The sequence below is a fragment of the Rattus norvegicus genome, chromosome 2, assembly GCF_021556685.1.
Source record: "Rattus norvegicus strain SHRSP/BbbUtx chromosome 2, alternate assembly SHRSP_T2T, whole genome shotgun sequence".
In the NCBI taxonomy this organism is placed as follows: Eukaryota; Metazoa; Chordata; class Mammalia; order Rodentia; family Muridae; genus Rattus; species Rattus norvegicus.
Genome location: NC_141535.1, coordinates 20,273,120 through 20,299,207, shown reverse-complemented (window position 1 = coordinate 20,299,207; position 26,088 = coordinate 20,273,120).

Here is a 26,088-nt window from a genome sequence, read left to right as displayed (position 1 = left end):
TTCACAGCTAAAACTTAATATGAGAGAACCTGAATTATTTTTATTTACTAAAGAAATCTTCATTTTAATTTCAGAGATTTCCACAGAAAAACACAGTGAACAAACAATCAAACAAACAGAAAGACAAAAAAAAAAAAAAAAAAAAAAAAGCAGTAGCTTGAGCACTTACCCCACATGGTATCATCCCAAATGATGAAAAGAAAATATTTCATAATTTCATAATTTCAAATTCTGAGGTAAAACTTACTAACATCGGACCTCAAATAAGGGGTCATTGCTTGACAAACTAGTGTGTGATCCCCCTTTAATGTTTGAGCCACTGTGTTTCTGTGGTGTTTCTTTGTATATAAAGATGATGTGTCTTCTTATGTCTCTTGTGCTTCTTCATTAGATCTTGTTTGCCTGCTTACTTGCTTTTGTTTTATTTCACTTCACTGTTATTTTTTAGATGTTCCTTTGTTGTCTAAAAAGACAGTGTACGGATTTGAATTGGAGGGAAAGTGATGATGATTTTTTTAAAGAATTTGGTGGAGAGAAACCATAATCAGAATATATGCAATGAAAAAATTCTTTCCAATTAAAAGAGGAGATAGTGTGTGAGGGTTCCATGCCTTTAATTTCTGTCTTAAGCAGCAAGGTTCAGAGATATTTCTGTGACTGTGAATCAGGCTGAGTCCTGATAACAAGTTCGAGGGCAGCCAAGGCTGAGACTCTGTTAAAAACAAACAGCAATAAAAATAAAAAGATGTAAGTTAAGTGAGTATCATACTGATAAAATTTTAACATATGCTAGTGAAGTCACATAGTATTTAAAATGTAACATATAACTAATTTACATATTTGTATCCTCAGGACAGCACTATTGTATTAGATTTCAATAGAAGTCCCTATAATCCACTGTAGTAATGGAGTCATCATTATAAAATGTCACCTTTTACTAAATTAAATTCACACACCTTAATGAAAAGGAATTGTTTTCTTAAGATGGGTAAAGCTACCTATACACATAATACAGTTTTGTGAATGCAGTGTAAATACAATGGTATGTCCTTATAGCTGCTGAAAATTACTGCTCTTACATTGTCGTTTCTTTGTTATTTTGGTATATATTGGAAGCAAAAAAAATTACATATTTCTTTTAAACAGCCCAGCTATTTTTATATAAAAGTATCACTCACAATATTTGTAGAAATCTAGCAGTGGTTATTAAAAATGTTCAATGGGTAAGACCATTTTGTGATCATGTAATATAAAGTATATACAAGCTAACAGATCAGATTCAGCAGGTGGTATTTATATATTTGTATGCACATAGACACACACATACACAAACAAAATAAGAATAAAGAAGCCAAATAATCTATTGTTTTGTGAGTGGAACCCATGAGAAATATTTACAGGAAGGACTGGAGGGAAGAATAGGGAAAGAGAAAATGTTCTAATTCTTTTTTTTTCTTTTTTTTTCTTTTTTTTTTCTTTTTTCTTTTTTTTTTTTGAGCTGGGGACCGAACCCAGGGCCTTGTGCTTGCTAGGCAAGCGCTCTACCACTGAGCCAAATCCCCAACCCGTCTAGATTTTTTTTCTTTTTTTTTCTTTCTAATTCTATTTTAATAAAAATGCACAAGAAATAAAATAAGATTCTACAGCATAAAATAAAAAAAAATATAATACTGTTATTCAGCTTGCTTATAAATGTTTCAGTGATATAACTGATTGTATTTTGTGTGCTGTGAATTTAAATTATAAATTAATACTAAAAGAAAAAGAAAATTACTCCCAATATATACATATTTAAAAATTTTCATAAGTCTCTGTTGTATGTACTTCAACATCTACAAAACATGAGTGAAAAAATTGTAGCTTTATACACACAGATATTTCTTGGTTATGGAAAAATTCATTCAAAGGATGTCATCTATTTATAAAGTCATATGTATTTTTCAATCCACTGTAATATAAATCAAAACAGATTTTAATAATAATAGAAAATTATATTATAAAGGAACAAACAAACAAACAATAAAAACCAACAGATTAGTAATGTAATTCAATGACCTAGTGCTTTCCAAGAATTTGTCAGATTTTGGTTCAAAGTCAGAATGGGGGTGGATGGGATGGGGAACACCCATATAGAAGGGGAGGGGGAGGAGTTAGGGGGCTGATGGACAGAGAACCAGGAAAGGGAATAACATTTGAAATGTAAATAAAGGGTTGGGGATTTAGCTCAGTGGTAGAGCACTTGCCTAGCAAGCACAGGCCCTGGGTTCAGTCCCCAGCTCCGAAAAAAGAAAAAAAAAAAGAAATGTAAATAGAAAATATTAAATTTAATAAAAATGGAAGAAAAAAACAGAAAATGTGATTCATTTAAGAAAAGCAAGAGTAAAAATATTCCACAACAAAGTATTAATTATTTCTTGAGATAGTGTGGTGGATAAGGGGATGGGCAGGACAGAACATAACTGTAATCTTGGTCCTGGACTTGGAAACAGACAGTTCTTGGAGGATCCTTGTTCAGCCACTCTAGCTAAAATAATCAGCCTCAAACAATTTCATACATCAAGCTACAATCATGATCAAAATAAGCACGAAGCTCTCTGTCATAATAAAGTTTATATTGAAGAGCAAGAAAATGGAAAAACAGATGAAAAAGACATGCAAAATCTGCATGTCTTTTCCATCAGCCCCTATGGACAAGCAAATCTTTAAGCAATATACTACACATACAACAATAACAAAATTCAATGAGTTAGACATGAAGGCAACTGTTTGTGCTTCCCATACTCGGGAAGAAATGCGAGTTTGAGGACATTCTGGAATACATGGAAAATTCTTGTCCAGGCTGAGTAAACAAAGATACTATCGTCTATAAGAAAGTATAAATTGAGGAAACTTATATGGTGGTTTGAATGACAATGGTCTCTATAGGCTCATGTGCATGAGTGCTTAGTCCCAAGTTGATGAATTGAGAAAAATAGGGAGATGTCACCTTGCTGGAGGAGATATGTTCCTATGAGGGAGCGGTGTACATTCAAAAGTGTATGCCAGGCCCAGTGTCTCTCTCTTTGTCTTCTTAGACTTATTCAATTCACTGTAACAGAACCTATGTCTTTGGAATGTTAAGCTAAACTAAAGACCAGCTGGTTCATGACCTGTAAGACACTATGCTAAATGTTAAATTATGTGTGTGTGTGTGTGTGTGTGTGTGTGTGTGTGTGTGTTTGTCTGTGTGTGTGTGTGTGTGAGAGAGAGAGACAGAGACAGAGACAGAGACAGAGAGACAGAGAGAGACAGAAAGACAGAGAAACAGAGACAGAGAGATTTTTTTCAGTTCTGCTTTTCTATAAAACCCTGATTAATAAAGATTACAATGTCCTTCTGCTTCTGGCCATGACAACAGTGACTAACTCTCTGAACTGTAAGAAGCCCCTTAATTAAGTGTAGTCTTTTATAAGTATTGCTTTGATTATGGTGTTTTTTTATAGTAATAAAACATAATCACAAGACAAAATGATCACTTTGAATGATCACTTTATCTGTCACACAAAATGTGACACAATTCTTTTATCATTGAGGAAAACTAGAGCCAATTTGGTACATAGTCTTCTTTAAATCTTGCTAACATGCTCTTTAACATGTCGGACTATCTTGCTTTTATATAATTCTTCAAAAGAAATACAACATATACTCAAGAAAAGTGGACATCATGTATGTTAGTTTTTTGTAATAGATGTATTCTGGAAACAGAACAGATACTCAATAATGTCTCATTTGTTGATGGACTCTATATCTAGCATGGCTTATAGAAGAAATATAATTTACAAAGTATGCTTTTTATGGCCAAGTATGGTGGAATACTTATATAATCACAACCACAAAAAGATACAATATTATGATCATGATTTTCGGGCATCTTAGGCCTCATTTTGTAAATGAAATATACTTTCAAAAGACCAAACAAGTAAACTTCTACTTACGTTGCTGCATTAGTGTGAGTAAAGAGATTATTTAGTAAAGTATTGGAGGTACAAGCATAAGGATCTGAACTCAACCCCCAGAAATCACACAAAAAGGTCAGGAATGGTGATCTGTACTAGTTTTAGTAGTATGGAGCAGTAACCAGCTTGTCAGACAGCCGTGGATAATTGACAAGGTGGAGGCCAGTGAAAGAACCTGCTTCACATTATAAATATAAGCAATGTTAGGAGGCGATTCCTAAGTTTTGCCTTCTAATGTTCACACATTCATATACATGTTTGCACATATGCATCTACATACCCAAGAACACTAGAACACCCATACAAATAAACCTGCAAACTAAAAAGTGATACATAGAAATTAATCTGTATATTTTTGCAAGCAAGTATCCTTTCTCTTTACGAATATCACATTATACTTAGAGGAAGACTAAATTTTTAATGAAGCATATTTGCTTCTAAAAGTGAAATTTACAAAATAGCATAGTTTCCCTACTACTTGTAGAAAGACAAAATATAATTTGCAATTCAAATACAGAAAATGTTCATTCACTGATCTACTTTAATTAGATAATATAAACATCTTGAATTTACTCTAATTCCAAAGAAAAAAACCACGTAGCTCTCCTTTGTTTACTGTTTCAATTTATTCCTTTACTAATTTTATATGATGTTTCTGCTGCAGTGCCTTCTAAATTATTATATTTTTATATAGTTTTTGACATATCAAGTTAGATGTTTAAAAACTTCTGATTGAACCCGTTATTTAGAAATGTTAGCTATCCTTCAACTTAAACAGAAATTCAATACATAAATATAACAACACCATGTGAAAAAGACTAAAATACAGAAAATAAGTTAAAAACAGTAATTTGATGAAAGTCATATGGTTCTCTGTATTTTTGTTGATTTTTTTCTGCCAGGCTTGTAGTGAAACAATATCCCTGAGCTGAAAATATGCAGATTGTCTTGAAAGAAAATAAAATTCCCAAGAACATCTTGCTTTTTCTTTTCAAATACCAAGAAATAGATGCCCTAAAGGATTGAGGCAAACATCATGAAGGAAAGAATATCGCTATTCTTCTCAGAGAGGCCTGAAAGCTGGCGGAATGTAGAGCTGCACACAGTCTTCTTCCGCCATAAGATAATGCAAGAATACAAAGCTGTCTCTTAGCTTCTTGTGTTGGAGCACCGGAGCATACTTATCTATGACTGTCAGCACCAATACTACAGAGACCATAGTTCGTAATTCTACAGAAGACCACCATATTGTACTATACAAACAGAAGCAAAGAGTATACTCACTGTTCTCCGGGAAGGAGGAGAGGTGGGAAGAATACAGAGTAGAAAGAGTCTGACATTAAAATTCTTTAAGTTTCTCCATGTAATCCTGGAAAGACTCCTGAGTGGCCTCTGTGAAATCTAAGAATCAGCACACTTAAAGCCCAGAGACTGAAATGCATAATATAGAATGCCACTCAAGTTTCTGACTGGCCCCTAAATGATGCATCTCAGCTTGGAGCAGAGAAGCACTGCAACAATTGTGAAACAATTAGCATTCCAGCGGCAGCAACCCAAGTTGCTTCAGGTTATGTGGTAAGAACTTAAATGTATTGCCTGATGAAATAAATATGAGAAGGGTACATGGTAGATCATAGAATATTTTCAAAATTGTCCTAGGGTTGTAATGTATTTCAAGTTAGAAAACAACTAAATTAGCAACAAAAGGGAATTTGGAAAGTATAAAATCTTTTTACATGCCTAGATCTAATAATTTTTATAGATGCAATGAAGTGAAGTCAACTATAAGAATTAAAAATATTGAAACTCCATGTCAGGTAAGGATGAAGTCAGATGTACATTTTAGGGCATATGATGTCAGGCTGAACTTTGAAAGGGCAATTTTTTGTACTGATATCAATTCCTCAAAATGAACTGATCACTAGCATTCTTTCATTTTCAGATAGAATATGTGGAATCTTATTTCTTCACCATTGTGGGTAATTTTGTTGTAATTGCAATACTTGGCCTGTTCTCCACATGAACATCAGACAGTATGTGAGACCCCCATTAATATCTGAAACACGATCTTTGGGAAATTCAAGTCACGTCTTAGAGACGTTAAAAGCAAAATCAAATAAAGGGGACTCAAGACAATAAAGAAAGGCTGAAGATAATGCTTTCAAATTCCTGCCTTCCCTGTGAAAGATGATTATTATATCAGTAATTCCAAGGATCTGCTTCATGAAAATTCACTGCATTTTTAAAAATTTAAATCTCACTGTTCAGCTCTAGCTTTTTTTCAACTTCCTATGTAGACCAGGCTAGCCTTGAACATATACTAATCCCTTTACTCCTGTATCTTCCTTTAGTGCTGTGAGTTCAGAAATACACAACCATATTAGTCTTATGTTCATTCATTGAAATGTGAAATATTATTCATGAGGTTATTTTTTCATAATTTGTTTTGCCTTTCTTCAGTTCCACTTTTTATTTTTGTGAACATTGTTCATACTGGAAGAACACTGGAGGCAATTTTCTAAACTGGTAGAACTGAAGTAAATTCACCTTCAATTTTCAAAGACAAAAGTTTCATTTCCTTAAATATCCCTGAGATCTAATACAATCACTTATGTAGCTATGAGAATCATGTCATCGAAGTTATTAAAGACTTCTGATGAACAGAAAATTATAATAAGAAAGCTTGGAAATTGTATAAGAAAAAATGTTTGATAATAATCAAGTCTTTTAACATAATGTATAACATACAGATAAGGTGTTCTATATGTTCATAGCATAATTGATTTTATATTTTACATATAGTAAATTCTTTCTCAGCATTAGATTTTTCAATATATAACATTACGTAATTGTACATAGCATCACTTAATAGAAGATATCAGAAAATGAAATTCAAAACATGCAGAGATGTGGTTGTTTAAAATCATAGAAAAAGTTTATTAAATATTTTTCCTTCATATTTAAGAAACTTGTTCTATGCAGTACTTAAAATTGAAACATATATCAGGCTAATATATATCTGAGCATGGTTTTATTTTTACATCTAATTCAAACATCAAAAATATTTACAATAAGTACTGAATTATCTCAGAAAATTATTCTGTTAAAATTATAATATTGTGGACATATAACTTAATATTTTAGTAATTAAAAATCTCTGCGTCTAATCCACCTGTCCTGTGCTTCAGATCTGTGATTACGGTATACTTGTTTCTCATAGTAATTTATGAAAACACTCAGTTTTCCTGGACAGAATTTTAGATTCTTATACATTCTGAAAATACAATTATTTTTTTGTGTGTTTGACAGGCTATTCAAATGTCATAATATAAAGTCTTATTAATCACTACAAACTTCAGATTATGTTTCTCCAATCTTATCTTAAATTCAGTCTATATATCAAACACTTGGATTCCTATATATTATATTAGGTACTATAAAATTCTATGATGTTCTTTCTATGTCTTTTTTGTTCTAACACAAAACCAAATTGCTTGCTCTCTTTGTTTCATACACTTGACACGGTTTTGTTATAATGCTGCTGTTATCTGGAATTTAGAACAGGTAGATTAATCATTATCGATTATAGTTAGTATAACATGATTTTATACTCTTAAGTTCTTGAAACAGCACTATTTATCTATGTCAAATACTGTAGGGAAATATTCATTTTTTTTTATTAACTTGAGTATTTCTTATATACATTTCGAGTGTTATTCCCTTTCCCGGTTTCCGGGCAAACATCCCCCTCCCCCCTCCCTTTCCTTATGGGTGTTCCCCTCCCAACCCTCCCCCCATTGCCGCCCTCCCCCCATAGTCTAGTTCACTGGGGGTTCAGTCTTAGCAGGACCCAGGGCTTCCCCTTCCACTGGTGCTCTTACTAGGATATTCATTGCTACCTATGGGGTCAGAGTCCAGGGTCAGTCCATGTATAGTCTTTAGGTAGTGGCTTAGTCCCTGGAAGCTCTGGTTGCTTGGCATTGTTGTACTTATGGGGTCTCCAGCCCCTTCAAGCTCTTCCAGTTCTTTCTCTGATTCCTTCAACGGGGCCCTATTCTCAGTTCAGTGGTTTGCTGCTGGCATTCTCCTCTGTATTTGCTGTATTCTGGCTGTGTCTCTCAGGAGCGATCTACATCCGGTTCCTGTAGGCCTGCACTTCTTTGCTTCGTCCATCTTCTCTAATTGGGTGGCTGTATATGTATGGGTCATATGTGGGGCAGGCTCTGAATGGGTGTTCCTTCAGTCTCTGTTTTAATCTTTGCCTCTCCCTTCCCTGCCAAGGGTATTCTTTTTCCTCATTTAAAGAAGGAGTGAAGCATTCACATTTTGATCATCTGTCTTGAGTTTCGTTTATTCTAGGGATCTAGGGTAATTCAAGCATTTGGGCTAATAGCCACTTATCAATGAGTGCATACCATGTATGTCTTTCTGTGAATGGGTTAGCTCACTCAGGATGATATTTTCCAGTTCCAACCATTTGCCTACGAATTTCATAAAGTCATTGTTTTTGATAGCTGAGTAATATTCCATTGTGTAGATGTACCACATTTTCTGAATCCATTCCTCTGTTGAAGAGCATCTGGGTTCTTTCCAGTTTCTGGCTATTATAAATAAGGCTGCGATGAACATAGTGGGGCACGTGTCTCTTTTGTATGTTGAAGAATCTTTTGGGTATATGCCCAAGAGAAGTATAGCTGGATCCTCAGGCAGTTCAATGTCCAATTTTCTGAGGAACCTCCAGACTGATTTCCAGAATGGTTTTAACAGTCTGCAATCCCACCAACAATGGAGGAGTGTTCCTCTTTCTCCACATCCTCGCCAGCATCTGCTGTCACCTGAGTTTTTGATCTTAGCCATTCTCACTGGTGTGAGGTGAAATCTCAGGGTTGTTTTGATTTGCATTTCCCTATGACTAAAGATGTTGAACATTTCTTTAGGAGTTTCTCAGCCATTCGGCATTCCTCAGCTGTGAATTCTTTGTTTAGCTCTGAACCCCATTTTTTAATAGGGTTACTTGTTTCCCTGTGGTCTAACTTCTTGAGTCCTTTGTATATTTTGAATATAAGACCTCTATCTGTTGTAGGATTGGTAAAGCTCTTTTCCCAATCTGTGGGTTGCCATTTTGTCCTAACCACAGTGTCCTTTGCCTTACAGAAGCTTTGCAGTTTTATGAGATCCCATTTGTCGATTCTTGATCTTAGAGCATAAGCCATTGGTGTTTTGTTCAGGAAATTTTTTCCAGTGCCCATGTGTTCCAGATGCTTCCCTAGTTTTTCTTCCATTAGTTTGAGTGTGTCTGGTTTGATGTGGAAGTCCTTGATCCACTTGGACTTAAGCTTTGTACATGGTGATAAGGATGGATCGATATGCATTCTTCTACATGTTGCCCTCCAGTTGAACCAGCACCATTTGCTGAAAATGCTTTCCTTTTTCCATTGGATGGTTTTGGCTCCTTTGTCAAAAATCAAGTGACCATAGGTGTGTGCGTTCATTTCTGGGTCTTCAATTCTATTCCATTGGTCTATCTGTCTGTCTCTGTACCAATACCATGCAGTTTTTATCACTATTGCTCTGTAATACTGCTTGAGTTCAGGGATAGTGATTCCCCCTGACGTCCTTTTATTGTTGAGGATAGCTTTAGCTATCCTGGGTTTTTTGTTATTCCAGATGAATTTGCAAATTGTTCTGTCTAACTCTTTGAAGAATTGGATTGGTATTTTGATGGGGATTGCATTGAATCTGTAGATTGCTTTTGGTAAAATGGCCATTTTTACTAAATTAATCCTGCCAATCCATGAGCATGGGAGATCTTTCCATCTTCTGAGGTCTTCTTCAATTTCTTTCATCAGTGTCTTGAAGTTCTTCTTGTACAGATCTTTTACTTGCTTGGTTAAAGTCACACCGAGGTACTTTATATTATTTGGGTCTATTATGAAGGGTGTCGTTTCCCTAATTTCTTTCTCGGCTTGTTTCTCTTTTGTATAGAGGAAGGCAACTGATTTATTTGAGTTAATTTTATACCCAGCCACTTTGCTGAAGTTGTTCATCAGCTTTAGTAGTTCTCTGGTGGAACTTTTGGGATCACTTAAATATACTATCATGTCATCTGCAAATAGTGATATTTTGACCTCTTCTTTTCCGGAATGTATCCCCTTGATCTCCTTTTGTTGTCTGATTGCTCTGGCTAGAACTTCAAGATCTATATTTAATAAGTAGGGAGAGAGTGGGCAGCCTTGTCTAGTCCCTGATTTTAGTGGGATTGCTTCAAGTTTCTCTCCATTTAGTTTAATGTTAGCAACTGGTTTGCTGTATATGGCTTTTACTATGTTTAGGTATGGGCCTTGAATTCCTATTCTTTCCAGGCCTTTTATCATGAAGGGGTGTTGAATTTTGTCAAATGCTTTCTCAGCATCTAATGAAATGATCATGTGGTTCTGTTCTTTCAGTTTGTTTATATAATGGAACACGTTGATGGTTTTCCGTATATTAAATCATCCCTGCATGCCTGGGATGAAGCCTACTTGATCATGGTGGATGATTGTTTTGATGTGCTCTTGAATTCGGTTTGCCAGAATTTTATTGAGTATTTTTGCGTCGATATTCATAAGGGAAATTGGTCTGAAGTTCTCTTTCTTTGTTGTGTCTTTGTGTGGTTTTGGTATAAGAGTAATTGTGGCTTCGTAGAAGGAATTCGGTAGTGCTCCATCTGTTTCAATTTTGTGGAATAGTTTGGATAATATTGGCATGAGGTCTTCTATGAAGGTTTGATAGAATTCTGCACTAAACCCGTCTGGACCTGGGCTCTTTTTGGTTGGGAGACCTTTAATGACTGCTTCTACTTCCTTAGGAGTTATGGGGTTGTTTAACTGGTTTATCTGTTCCTGATTTAACTTCGATACCTGGTATCTGTCTAGGAAATTGTCCATTTCCTGAAGATTTTCACGTTTTGTTGAATATAGGTTTTTATAGTAAGATCTGATGATTTTTTGAATTTCCTCTGAATCTGTAGTTATGTCTCCCTTTTCATTTCTGATTTTGTTAATTTGGACGCACTCTCTGTGTCCTCTCGTTAGTCTGGCTAAGGGTTTATCTATCTTGTTGATTTTCTCAAAGAACCAACTTTTGGTTCTGTTGATTCTTTCTATGGTCCTTTTTGTTTCTACTTGGTTGATTTCAGCTCTGAGTTTGATTATTTCCTGCCTTCTACTCCTCCTGGGTGTATTTGCTTCTTTTTGTTTTAGAGCTTTTAGGTGTGCTGTCAAGCTACTGACATATGCTCTTTCCTGTTTCTTTCTGCAGGCACTCAGCGCTATGAGTTTTCCTCTTAGCACAGCTTTCATTGTGTCCCATAAGTTTGGGTATGTTGTACCTTCATTTTCATTAAATTCTAAAAGGTTTTTAATTTCTTTCTTTATTTCTCCCTTGACTAGGTTATCATTGAGTAGAGCATTGTTTAATTTCCACGTATATGTGGGTGTTCTTCCCTTATTGTTATTGAAGACCAGTTTTAGGCCGTGGTGGTCCGATAGCACGCATGGGATTATTTCTATCTTTCTGTACCTGTTGAGGCCCGTTTTTTGACCAATTATATGGTCAATTTTGGAGAAAGTGCCATGAGGAGCTGAGAAGAAGGTATATCCTTTTGCTTTAGGATAGAATGTTCTATAAATATCCGTTAAGTCCATTTGGCTCATGACTTCTCTTAGTCTGTCGACATCACTGTTTAATTTCTGCTTCCATGATCTGTCCATTGATGAGAGTGGGGTGTTGAAATCTCCCACTATTATTGTGTGAGGTGCAATGTGTGTTTTGAGCTTTAGTAAGGTTTCTTTTACGTATGTAGGTGCCCTTGTATTTGGGGCATAGATATTTAGGGTTGAGAGTTCATCTTGGTGGATTTTTCCTTTGATGAATATGAAGTGTCCTTCCTTATCTTTTTTGATGACTTTTAGTTGGAAATTGATTTTACTTGATATTAGAATGGCTACTCCAGCTTTCTTCTTCTGACCATTTGCTTGGAAAGTTGTTTTCCAGCCTTTCACTCTGAGGTAGTGTCTGTCTTTGTCCCTGAGGTGTGTTTCCTGTAGGCAGCAGAATGCAGGGTCCTCGTTGCGTATCCACTTTGTTAATCTATGTCTTTTTATTGGGGAGTTGAGGCCATTGATATTGAGAGATATTAAGGAATAGTGTTTATTGCTTCCCGTTATATTCATATTTGGATGTAAGGTTATGTTTGTGTGCTTTCATTCTCTTTGTTTTGTTGCCAAGACGATTAGTTTCTTGCTTCTTCTAGGGTATAGCTTGCCTCCTTATGTTGGGCTTTACCATTTATTATCCTTTGTAGTGCTGGATTTGTAGAAAGATATTGTGTAAATTTGGTTTTGTCATGGAATATCTTGGTTTCTCCATCAATGTTAATTGAGAGTTTTGCAGGATACAGTAACCTGGGCTGGCATTTGTGTTTTCTTAGGGTCTGTATGACATCAGTCCAGGATCTTCTGGCCTTCAGAGTTTCTGGCGAGAAGTCTGGTGTGATTCTGATAGGTCTGCCTTTATATGTTACTTGACCTTTTTCCCTTACTGCTTTTAATATTCTTTCTTTATTTTGTGCGTTTGGTGTTTTGACAATTATGTGACGGGAGGTGTTTCTTTTCTGGTCCAATCTATTTGGAGTTCTGTAGGCTTCTTGTATGTCTATGGGCATCTCTTTTTTTAGGTTAGGGAAGTTTTCTTCTATGATTTTGTTGAAGATATTTACTGGTCCTTTGAGCTGGGTGTCTTCACTCTCTTCTATACCTATTATCCTTAGGTTTGATCTTCTCATTGAGTCCTGGATTTCCTGTATGTTTTGGACCAGTAGCTTTTTCTGCTTTACATTATCCTTGACAGTTGAGTCAATGATCTCTATGGAATCTTCTGCTCCTGAGATTCTCTCTTCCATCTCTTGTATTCTGTTGGTGAAGCTTGTATCTACAGCTCCTTGTCTCTTCTTTTGGTTTTCTATATCCAGGGCTGTTTCCCTGTGTTCTTTCTTGATTGCTTCTATTTCCATCCTCAATTCCTTCAACTGTTTGATTGTGTTTTCCTGGAATTCTTTCAGGGATTTTTGCGATTCCTCTCTGTAGGCTTCTACTTGTTCTCTAAGGTAGTTCTTCACGTCTTTCTTGAAGTCCTCCAGCATCATGATCAAATATGATTTTGAAACTAGATCTTGCTTTTCTGGTGTGTTTGGATATTCCATGTTTGTTTTGATGGGAGAATTGGGCTCCGATGGTGCCATGTAGTCTTGGTTTTTTGTTGCTTGGGTTCCTGCGCTTGCCTCTCGCCATCAGATTATCTCTAGTGTTACTTTGTTCTGCTATTTCTGACAGTGGCTAGACTGTCCTATAAGCCTGTGTGTCAGGAGTGCTGTAGACCTGTTTTCCTCTCTTTCAGTCAGTTATGGGGACAGAGTGTTCTGCTTTCGGGCGTGTAGTTTTTCCTCTCTACAGGTCTTCAGCTGTTCCTGTGGGCCTGTGTCTTGAGTTCACCAGGCAGCTTTCTTGCAGCAGAAAATTTGGTCTTACCTGTGGTCCTGAGGCTCAAGTTCGCTCGTGGGGTGCTGCCCACAGGCTCTCTGCAGCGGCAGCAACCAGGAAGACCTGTGCCGCCCCTTCCGGGAGCTTCAGTGCACCAGGGTTCCAGATGGTCTTTGGCTTTTTCCTCTGGCGTCCAAGATGTGTGTGCAGGGAGCAGTCTCTTCTGGTTTCCCAGGCTTCTCTGCCTCTCTGAATGTTTAGCTCTCCCTCCCACGGGATTTGGGTGCAGAGAACTGTTTATCCGGTCTGTTTCTTTCAGGTTCCGGAGGTGTCTCAGGCAGGGGTCCTGCCGCTCCTGGGCCCTCCCCCATGGGAGCCCAGAGGCCTTATACAGTTTCCTCTTGGGCCAGGGATGTGGGCAGGGGTGAGCAGTGTTGGTGGTCTCTTCTGCTCTGCAGCCTCAGGAGTGCCCACCTGACCAGGCGGTTGGGTCTCTCTCTCACCGGGTCTGGGAGCAGAGAGCTCGGTAATATTCATTATTTCATATAAACCTTCAAAGAAAAGACTATTAGGAAGCTAACAATGAAAGTGGCAGCACCACTGTTTACTCATCTGCTTCAATATGGGGAGCTGGTCATAGGTGAGGAGTTAGAGTGTGTGAATGGAGACTGAAGAAAGAGAAATACAAAGAAAATAGAAGAGGGACACCTTGATCCACAGTAAAAAAATGTTTGCCCATATTTTCTACTTTAATTATGACTTAGTCTGGAGCTAGTTTGATTTTTTTCTTTTTACTTTTTTAAAGAAAGTATCTTAATGAATATGAATATTTAGCATTTATATAGCCATTTTATCTCTCAAGCACTTAGTTAATTAATCTTTAAAACACCCTTGTGAGAAGACTAAGTGTTATTATGCCTACTTGACACATAAAAATGCAGATTCACACAGAGAGGTTAAGAGCTAAGGAATCTATCTTGCACACAATGAATTGCCATTTTGACAATGAAAATTCACAAATAAAAATAAAAGCAAGATTTTACTTATATCACTTAAAAAGTAGTAATTTACTTATTTCTGCCACTATTCATTGTGTATTAGTAAACCACAAAAATATACTGACAACAAAAAGGTTCATCTAATTTTAGCTAAGAAGAATAACAGAGTGAAGAAGTCTTGAAAACAGCACTAGAGAGTCATTCAGGTGACCTTAGCTTTCAGAAGATTTCAGTTTTATCTTTTGCCAAGTAAATTCAGCTTCAATTTTCAAAGATTAGAGTTTTGTTTCCTTAAATATCCCTGAAATCTAATGCAGTCACTTATGTATTTTGGTTAATTAATGATTTCATACATTACAGAATTTATTCTATAAATTAATCAAGATTAAATGTTAAGGAGATTGAGAATTTGATATTCAGTGCAATTCCAGAGTGCTTTTGAACTAATCAATATGTCCTCGTCTTCATTTTACTTTTGTCTTCAAAACTAGAAGGCTTTTTACTTTAAAATGTTGAGTTTATTTTCTAAGAAAACAAAAATAAAGATTCTCTTAAAATTGGAATATCAAAAGTTTTAAATCACCATTTACTATCTCATTATCATGGAAAACATAATCTCATTTTACTTGCTAATTATTCCTTGCAAATAAGGGCTACTAGGAGCCAAGTGTTTCAAAGATAATAAAGAGAAAAATAAAATACTATATATAATTCTCAGGACCACACTTCCTTAGTCAAATAGTATCAGTAAATGTATTAAGTCTAATTACTCCATACATTTTCTATTATAGTGGATACCTGTACAAATGCTATTTCATTATGGTAATAGATACACACACATACACACACACAAACACACACACACAAACTTCCTTATCATATATTTTTGTAAACTAATTTTTATCACTGACTGGCTAGCTCCTTGAAAGAAATATTTTTGCTTCTATTTTTATACCATATATTCAGTTTTTTGCAACCTGTTTTTATGCTAACAGAAATAAGACTCTCAGATATGAGTTGATAACTTTAAACTCAAATCAATGATTTAGCTATTTGTTGATTTAATAATCAAATCCCTTGCATTATTTTGTGTCTGTTACTATGTTTAAATACTATTTCCTTTTTTAATTGGATATTTAATTTATTTACATTTCAAATGTTAATTTATATTGCCAGCTTCCCCTCCAAACCTCCCTATCACATCCCACCTCACCCTGCTTCTATGAAGATGCTCTCCTATCAACCCACCCACCAACCACTCACCTTCCCGGCATTCTCTTACGCTGGTCCATCTAGACTTCACAGAACCAAGGGCCTCACTTCCACTGATGCCAGATAAGGCCATCCTCTGCTTCATATGGACCTTGAATCTCCATGTGTACTCTTTGGTTGATGGTTTAATTCCTGGGAGCTCTGGAATGTCTGGATGGTTGATAATGTTGTTCCTCCTATGGGGTTGCAAACCCGCTCAGCTACCTCAGTCCTTTCACGAACTTCTCCATTGGCTACCTGTTCTCCGTCCAATGGTTGGCTGCTAGCATCTACCTCTGTATTTGTCAGGCTCTGGCAGAGTCTCTCAGGAGACAGCTATACTAGGCTCCTGTCAGCATCTTAGCATCCCCAGTAGTGACTGGGTTCAGTGACTACATGTGGGATGGATCGCCATGTGTAGCAGCCTCTGGATAACCTTTCCTTCAGTCTGTGCTCCACTTTTTGTCTCCGTATTTTCTCCTGTGAGTATTTTGATCCTTTTTCTAAGAAGTACTGAAACATCCCCACTTTGGTCTTTATTCTTCTTGAGCTTCTTGTAGTCTGTAAATTCTATCTTGGGTATTCCTAGCTTTTGGGCTAATATCCACTTATCAATGTCATCAGCAATAATGTCTGGGTTTGGTGTATGTATATGGGATTGATCACCATGTAAAGGGAATCACTGGATGGCCTTTATTTCAGTCACTGCTCCACACTTTGTCCCTGTATTTAAATTAAACAGGAACAATCCTGGGTTAAAAATTTGGAGATGAGTGGGTTGCACCATCCCTTAATCAGGGGCCTTGCCTAACATCTGGATATGTTCTCTACAGGTTCTCCCTTCCCATTGTTGAGTATTTCAACTAAAGTCATACCAGTTGAGTCTTGGAACTTCTTTCTTCCCTGGCATCTGGGACTCTCTGGTAGCAACCTTCAGTTCCCAATCCCCCATTGCTATACCTCTGCTCAACTTCCCTACCCTATGTGTATCACTCTAGTCTTCTCCCATACTTGATCCTACCGCCCCCTTTTCCCCCTTCCTCTGCTTTCTTCCTTCCAAGTCTGTCCTGCTCTACAACCTGTGAATATTTTGTTCTCCCTTCTAAGAAGAACTGAAGCATCCACACTTGAGTTTGATACGGTCTGTGAGTTGTATCATGGGCATTTCAAGCTTTTTGCCTAATATCCACTTATCGGTGAGTACATAACATGTGTGTCCTGTGACTGGGTTACATCACTCAGGATGACATTTTCTAGTTACATCAATTTGTGTTGGAATTTCATGAAGTGATTTTTTAATAGCTGAGTAGTACTCCTTTGCATAAATGTACCACATTTTCTGCATCCATTCCTTTGTTGAAAGACATCTGGCTTGTTTCTAGTTTCTGGATATTATAAATGGTGCTGCTATGAACATAGTGGAGCATGTGTCATTGTTATGCATAGAAGCATCTTTGGGTATATGCCCAGGAGTGTTATAGTTGGGACCTTTGGCTGTCCAATTTTCTGAGGAACCAGCAGAGTGATTTCTAGAGTGGTTGTACCAGCTTGTAATTCTACCAACAATGGTGGAGTTTTCTTCTTAGCATCCCCTTAGCATCTGCTGTCACCCTAGTTTTTGAACTTAGCCATTCTGAAGGGTGTGAGATAGAATCTCAGGATTGTTATAATTTGCATTTCCTTGATGACTAAGGATGCTAAACATGTCTTTAGGGGCTTCACAGCCATTTGAAATTCATCAGTTGTGAATTCTTTTTAGCTCTGTACCCCATTTTCTAATAGGGTTATTTGGTTCTCTGAAGTCTAACTTCTTAAGTTCTTTGTATATATTTGATATTAGCCTTCCATCTCATGTAGGATAATTAAAGATCTTTTCCAAATAGATTGTGTGCCAATTTGTCCTAATTACAGTGTTCTTTGCCTTACAGAAGTTTTGCAACTGTATGTGGTCTCATTTACTGATTTTGGATCTTAGAGCATAAACCATTGCTGTTCTGTTCAGGAAAATTTTTCCTATACCCATATACTCTAGTCTCTTCCCCACTTTTTCTTCTATTAGATGTAATGGGTCTATGTGGAAATCCTTGATCCACTTGGACTTAAGCTTTGCACAATGAAATCAGAATGGATTGGTTTGTATCCCTTTTTTGATAGATATTTTATTTAAATTTTGAATGTTATCCCATTTCCTGGTTTTTACTCAGGAAACACCCTATCTCATCTTACCATCCCTTGCCTCTATGAGGGTGCTCCACCACCCACCCACCCATGCATTCTGCCTCCCTGCCATGGCATTCCCCTATACTGGGGCATCAAGCCTTCACATAACCAATGATATCTGCTTCCATTGTTGCCTGACATGGCCATCCTCTGCACTATAAGCTGCTGGAGCCATAGGTCCCTCCATCAGAACTCTTCGAATAGTAGTTCCATCCTTGGGAGCTCTGGGGTGTCTGGTTGATTGATATTGTTGTTTTTCCTATGGGTTTACAAACCTCTTCAACTCCTTTAGTCCTTTATCTAGCTTCTCCATTAGGGACTTGTTCTTAGTCCAATGGTTGGTTATGAGCATCTGCCTCTGTATTTGCCAGGCTCTAACAGAGTCTCTAAAGAGACACCGATATGAGGCTCCTGTCAGCAAGAGTTGCCTTTTCTACATACTGACCTGTAGAACCAGCACCTTTAGTTGAAAAGCTGTCTTTTTTTTCTCTGTATGGTTTTAGCTCCTTTGTCAAAAATCAAGTGACTGTAGGTAGGTGGGTTCATTTCTCGGTCTTCAATTCTATTTCACTGATTTACCTTCCTTTCTCTATACCAATACCATTGAGCTTTTATCACTATTGCTCTGTAATACAGCTTGCAGTCAGGGATGGTGATTCTCCCTCATTTTCTTTTATGGTTGAGAATAGTTTTCGCTATCCAGATGTTTTTATTGCAAATGAATTTGCAAATTCCTCTTTCTAATTTTATGAATGAATGAGTTGGAATTTTAATTGGAATTACATCAAACCTATAGATTGCTTTTGGCAAGATGGCCATTGATAATATATTAATCTTGTCAATACATGAGCATGGGAGATCTTTCTTTCTTCTTAGATTTTCTTCAATTTCTTTCTTAAAAGACTTGAAGTTCTTGTCATACAGAGCTTTCACTTGATTGGTTAGGGTTACACAAAGATATTTTATAATGTTTGTGAATATTGTGAATGGTGTAAATTCCCTAATTTCTTTCTCAGCCTGTTTATCCTTTGAGTAGAGGAAGGCTACTGATTTGTTTGAATTAATTTTATATCCAGCCACTTTGCTGAAGTTGTTTCTCAAACTTAGTAGTTCTCTGGTGGAACTTTTTGGTGTCACTTAAGTATAATATCATATCATCTGCAAATAGTGATATTTTTACATCTTCCTTTCCAATTCCTATCACTTTGAACTCCTTTTGTTGTCTACTTTCTCTGGCTAGGATTTCGATTGCTATATTGGATAGGGAGTGGGCAGCCTTGTTTAGTCCTTAAATTTAGTGGGATTGTTTCAATTTTATCTCTGTTTGGTTTGATGTTGGCTTCAGGTTAGTTGTGTATTGCTTTAACAGTAATTAGATATAGAACTTGTGTTCCTGAACTTTCCATCATTTTTAACATGAAGGGGTGGTCAATTTTGTTACAAGTTTTTGGGCATCTAATGAGGCAATCATGTGGGTTTTTTCTTTGAGTTTGTTTATATAACACTGATGTGTTTCCTTATATTGAAGCATTCCTCCATCACTAGAATGGAGCCTACTTGATCATTGAGAATGACTGCTTTGATATGAACTTGGATTCCATTTGCATGAATTTTATTGAGTGTTTTGCTTCAATATTCATAAGGGAAATTGGTCTGAAGTTTTCTTCTTTGTTTGGTTTTTGGATTGTTTAGCTATAAGTACAATTGTGGCTTCACAAAACAAATTAGGCGGTATTCCTTTTGTTTCTACTCTGTGGAATAGTTTGTAGAGTATTGGTATTAGATTGTTCTTGGAAGTCTGCTAGAATTCTGCACTAAAAACCTTTGTTCCTGGACTGCTTTTGGTTGGGAGACTTTTAATAACTGTTTTTATTTTATATTATTTTATTTTGTTTTTTTTTTCGGAGCTGGGGACCAAACCCAGTAATAACTGTTTTTAATTCTTTAGGGGTTATGGGACTGTGTAGATGGTTTATCTGATCCTGATTTAAATTTGGTACCTGATATCTGAATAGATAATTGTCCATTTCATCTAGATTTTCGAGTTTAGTTGATTGTATGCTTTGGTAGTAAGTTCTGATGTTTTTTTTTTGGTTTTGATTTTTAATTTGGAAGGATTCTATTGCTATGTCTCCCTTTTCATTTTTGGTTTTGTTAATTTGGCTACTGCCTGTGTGCTCTCTGTTTACTCTGGCCAAATGTTTATCTATCTTTATGATTTTCTCAAAGAACCAGCTCATGCTTTTGTTGATTATTTCTATATTTTTTTATCTTTAATTTGATTGACTTTAGACCTGAGTTTGATTATTTCTTGCCTTCTATGCCACTTGTGTATATCTGCATCTTTTTGTTCTAGAGCTTTAAGACATGTTATTTAGCTGCTAGTGTATATTCTGTCCAGTTTCTTTCCTGTAAGTGCTCAGAGTTATGAATTCCTCTCTTAGCACTGCTTTCACTGTGTCCCATAAGTGTGTGTACATTGTGCCTTCATTTTCTTTAAATTCTACCTTCATTTTTGTTGAATTATAAAATTGTATTTAATTTCTTTTTTATTTCTTCTCTTATCAAGTCTTCCGTGAGTAAAGAGTTGTTGAGCTTCCAAGTGTATGTGAGCTTTCTACTGTTTTTGTTGTTACTGAAGAGGAGCATTAGTCCATGGGCATCTGACAGGATGCATGGGAATGTTTCTATCTTCTTGTAACTGTTGAGGCCTCTTTTGTATGGTCAGTTTTGGAGAAGGTATCATGAGGTCCTGAGAAGAAGTTGTGTTCTTTTATTTTAGGATGAAATGTTGTTACTTGGTTCAAAATTTCTGTTAGTTTCACTGTGTCTGTGTTTAGTTTCTGTTTCCACAATCTGCCAATGATGATAGTGATGTGTTGAGGTCTTCCACTATTACTCTTTCAGTTACAGTGTATTTTGAGTTTTAGTAAAGTTTATTTTATGCATGTGGGTACCCTTGCATTTTTGAGCATAGATGTTCAGAATTGAGAGTTCATCTTGGTTGATCTTTCCTTTGACAATTATGAAGTGTCCTTCCTTATCTTTTGTGATAACTTTTGATTCAAAGTTGATTTTATTCAGTGTTAGAATGGTTACTCAAACTTGTTTCCTGGTACCAATTGTTTGGAAAATTTTTTTCCCATTCTTTTACTAAGAGGAAGTGTCTGTCTTTGTCAGTAGTTGTGTTTTCTGTATGCAGCCAATGCTGGATCCTGCTTATGTATCCTTTTGTTACATGTGTTAGTTTATGCCTTTTTATTAGGTGAGTCCACTGATATTGAGAGATATTTGGGACTAATGAGTGTTGTTTCCTATTATTTTTATTGTTAGTGGGTAATGATAAAAGATTAATTTCTTGCTTCTTTTAGGGTGGACTTTCCCTCCTTGGGTTGGTGATTTTTAATTATTATCTTTTGTAGAACTGGATTTTGGATAAGATTTTGGGTAAATTTGGTTTCGTAATGGAATATCTTGGTTTCTCTATCTATGGCAATTGAGATTTTGTGGGTATAGTATCCTGGGTTTGCCTTTGTGTTCCCTTAGGGTCTATGTGATATTTGTTCTAGATCTTCTAGCTTTTATAGTCTCTGTTGAGAAGTCTAGTGTAATTCTGCCTTTATATGTGACTTGATCTTTTTTCCTTACTGCTTCTAATTTTCTTTTTTTGTTTTGTATATTTGGTATTATAACTATCTTGTGCCAGGAGGAAATTCTTTTGTGTTCCAATCAATTTGGAGTTCTGTAGGCTTCTTGTATGTTTAATGGGCATTTCTTTCTTTAGGTTAGGGAACTTTTCTTCGATAATTTTATAAAAGATATTTACTGGCTCTTTTAGTTGAGAATCTTCATTTTCTTCTATACCTATTGTCATTAGGTTTGAACTTCTCATTTTGTCCTGGATTTCCTGGATGTTTTGGGATAAGAGTTTTTTTTTTTGTTTTGTTTTATATTTTCTTTGAGGGTTGTGTCCATGTTTTCTATGGTATCTTCTGCCCTTGATATTCTCTTTTTTATCTCTTGTATTCTGTTGGTGATGCTTGTGTCTATGACTCCTGATCTCTTTTCTAGGTTGTACATCTACAGGGTTGTCTTCCTCTGTGCTTTCTCTATCGTTTCTATTTCCATTTTTAGATCCTGGATTTTTTTTCAATTCCTTGACTGATTGATTTGGTTGTGTTTTCCTGTAATTCTTTAAGGAATTTTTATGTTTCTTCTTTAAGAGCTTCTACCTGTTTACCTGTGTTGTGCTGTATTTCTTTAAGGGAGTTATTTATGTTTCTCTTAAAGTCCTCTAACATCATCATAATATGTGATTTTAATCACATCTTGCTTTTTTTGTGTGTTGAGGTATCTAGGACTTGTTGTTGTGGGAGACCTGGGTTCTGACGGTGCCATGTGGCCTTGGTTTCTGTTGCTTTGTTCCTGCACTTGCTTCTAACTATCTGGTTGTGTCTTGTGTTAGCTGGTCTTGCTCTTCCTGACAGTTGCTTGACCCTCTTGTTCTGTCAGGTGTGCCAGCAATCCTGGGAGTCCTGCTCTCTCCCAGTGGGATCTTAATACAGGGAGCAGTGGCACAGGGACAATTCTGGGAAAAGATGGAAACTTGAAGGATTGAACTTATAAAAGAATTCATTCTTATAAAAGAATGTAAATTTTTGGAAACCATCAGTAAAAGGTGTACATTGGTGATAAGGCTATGACAATTGAAGCCTCAGTGTCATTTTCATTTTATACTAAGTCAAATAGATAATAAAGTACAAACAGTAGTTCATAAGTAGTACATAAAGAAAATGTTTATTTACACAATAGATTATTACTCAGCTAATATAAAAACAGGATCACGAAATGTGCAAATAAATGGATGGAACTAGAAAAAACACCCTGAGTGAGATAACCTACACAAAGAAATACAAACATGTTATGTACTAACTTTTATGCAACTATTTTTAGTCATAAAGTAAAGGATAATCATATTGCATGCTATAGACCAAAAGAAGCTAATTTAAAATGAGAGGTCAAGAGGGGTACTTGGAAATCTCACTGAGATAGAATAGACATTGTAGTTGGATAGGATGGGAGTTGGGACATGAATAGGAGTGATCAGTTGGAGAGATGATGAAGGATATAGTACCAGGGGAGCCAACTGAAACTGGGAGAGGAGGGTCATATTTGGGCCAATCTAGAAACTATAACAATGGAAAATCCCAGAAATCTTTGAGGTTGACTATAGATAAGACACCTAAAAATAGAGGATATAGAGAATGAACTATTACTACTGGAGGAATTTTTATAGCCACATAAATTTTCACTTACAAGTTGTCCTGCCTGTAAGATGTGCTGGCATAAAGATCAAGAAAAATTGAAGGAATGGCCATGTAATTCTTGTTCAGCTGGAGACCCATGCCATGAGAAGGAACCCACCCCTCATCTGCTGGTGATATTCTCTTATGCTTGCAAAGGAACCTAGCACAATGATCATCATAGGGAATTCACCAAGCAGCTGATGAAAAGAGATGCAAAAAAAATGCATAGTTAAAAGAGCTTGAGAAATCCTACAGAAAATGGAGGAAAGATTGTAGGACCCAGAGGGGTCAATGACACCGGAAGAAAACCAACAAAATCACCTAGCCTGGGCTCACAGAGACCCACAGATACTGAAAAGTCAACCAGGGAGTTTGGATGGGACTGATGCAAACCCTTTGAATATTTATTATAATTGTGTAGTTTACTCATATGTGGATCCTTATAGTAGAAGCGGAGGCTGTCTCTGACTCTGTCATCTGCCTTTGGGAAACTTTTCCTTTGACTGGGCTGCCTGAACTAACCATAATAGGAGAGAATGCTCCTGGTCTTACTACAACCTTATATACCAGGGCTGTTTGAGATCCATGTGAACCTTTCATTTTCTGAAAAGAAACAGAAGAGGTGTTAATGGGGGAAGACGTGAATATGAAGAACTTGGAGGAGAGCAGGGAGAGGAAAAATGAGGCTAGAATGTAAAATACACAAACAAAATTAAATATTTATTACAACACAATCTTTTGTGCTTTATCTTCAGTGATAATTTAACTTTCTACAGAAATGCACCATAAACTTTTGTTTCAGTCTCAATTCATTAAAATTCACATCTAAAATATTCTGGGTTGTATAAGGGTTGTGTACGCTGATTCCTTTTCAATATATTTGTATTTATCTGATTCAATATAGTAAAATAATTTTTCAGTTGTTACTTTCATTAGGGAAAATTACAATATTTACTAATTTATCAATTCCTGTGGTCTTTAGTTTTTTATTCTGTGTCATTAACATTTCCTTTAATTCACTGTTTTATAACATATTGAATCACATATAACTTTCTTTTTCCCTTTCTTTCCTTGATTCCTTCCTTCCTTTCTTCATATATATGTAGTATGTCACACACATGAATATACATAATGGCATATACATGTAACATTAAATATTATATATGCATATGCCTATATATGATATCACTGAAGTAATAATTAGAAGAAGCATTAGAGTAAATAAAGTAGACACTGAGAGAAGGTCTACTGAGCAGAAAGCAAATGGTCTTGCTTCTATCACTCCTTTTTTATGTTTACCAGAAAGTACTTCAATAATTTGGGTGAGTTTTCCCACATTAATATAGGCAAATATAACAGTTCCTCAGTTGAAGCAACCTACTTGGGAAATATAATGTTGACATAAATCAACCATCAATACTATTAACTGCTCCTAAGTTGCTCTTATATTTATTCCCTTACATTAGTTCATATCTCCTCCCTCATCAAAGATTTCTATTTTTCAGTAGATGGTAATTATTACTCTATTGCACATACAAAAAACAGAGACTATTGGGTCCTTCCACACCCCAGGCAAGGTTGAGAGATTATAGATACAAGATGGTGCTGAAAGGCTATGGAACCAGATGTCAGCAACAAAAAAAGTGGTTGGGAGGAAATTAAGGAGGTGAGAAGAAAACAAGTGTAATGAATGAATAGAGGGGAACTGAATTCAAACACATAATTATACACACACATAATTCTCAATAAGTAAGTACTTTGAGAAGCTTTTTTTAAAATCTCATATTTCAGAGGAGTCTAAGTTTGAACTATTTTTCAGTATAATGAAAGCATTATACCTAGAGTTCAAGGCAAAGTTCAAGGCAGAGCAACACTAAGTGATTGTTAATATAGCTGAGCAAATTATGAACTCAGCAAGGTATTCATTTATCCACTTAGGAAATTTCTAGATAATATTGTTACTATAATTCTATGTTATTATATTCACTATAATTTACATGTAATGCATTTTACATGAATTGGTAGGAGAACACAATTTTTGTTTTGTTTGCTGTGTTTTTGTTGTTGTTGTTGTTGTTGTTGTTTAGATTTAAGATTGACTTTTAATTGAAATTACCTCCTCCTTTTCTTCCCTCCAAACCTTCCTATATACTCCATTCTCTGGGCTTCAAAATTATTACCTCTTTTTTTTCAAAATTTTTTGCATACATATAATTATTTGTCTATACATAATTATTTTCAAGTATAACCTGTTTGGTCCATATGTTACTTCTACTAATGTTTTCAGGCCTTACTCTTTTATAGTAGACCACCAATTGCTATTGGTTTTTTTACTCTGGGGAAGGCTGTCTCTCCTTCTCGCAGATTTACTCATTTGCCCTTAGGTCTTTTTGTAGGATTGATACCTCAGAGCCAATGTACACATTGTAGTTTGTCATGTAAGATGATATACTCCTTTACCCCTCCTTTTTGGGCAGTCATTTTGATGAGACTTTACAAGTGTCACATCTGTCATTTCTAGGAGTACAGTCTCAGAAGAAACTTCCTGATTCTCTAGCTCTTTGAATTATTCCACCCCCTCTTCTCCAGTGTTCCCTGAGCCTTAGGTATAAGTGTGTTGTGTAGCTATATCCATTTCTACTGGGTTTCAAAAATCTGCATTTGTATGTGTTTATTTTATTTATAGTGATCTCTGTTGCAAAGATATATTTCCTTAATTATGGTTGAATATTATACTTCTTTGTACATATAAGGACAAATATTTGTAGGTTATTCTGGTTTATTAAATTAATGTAATAAT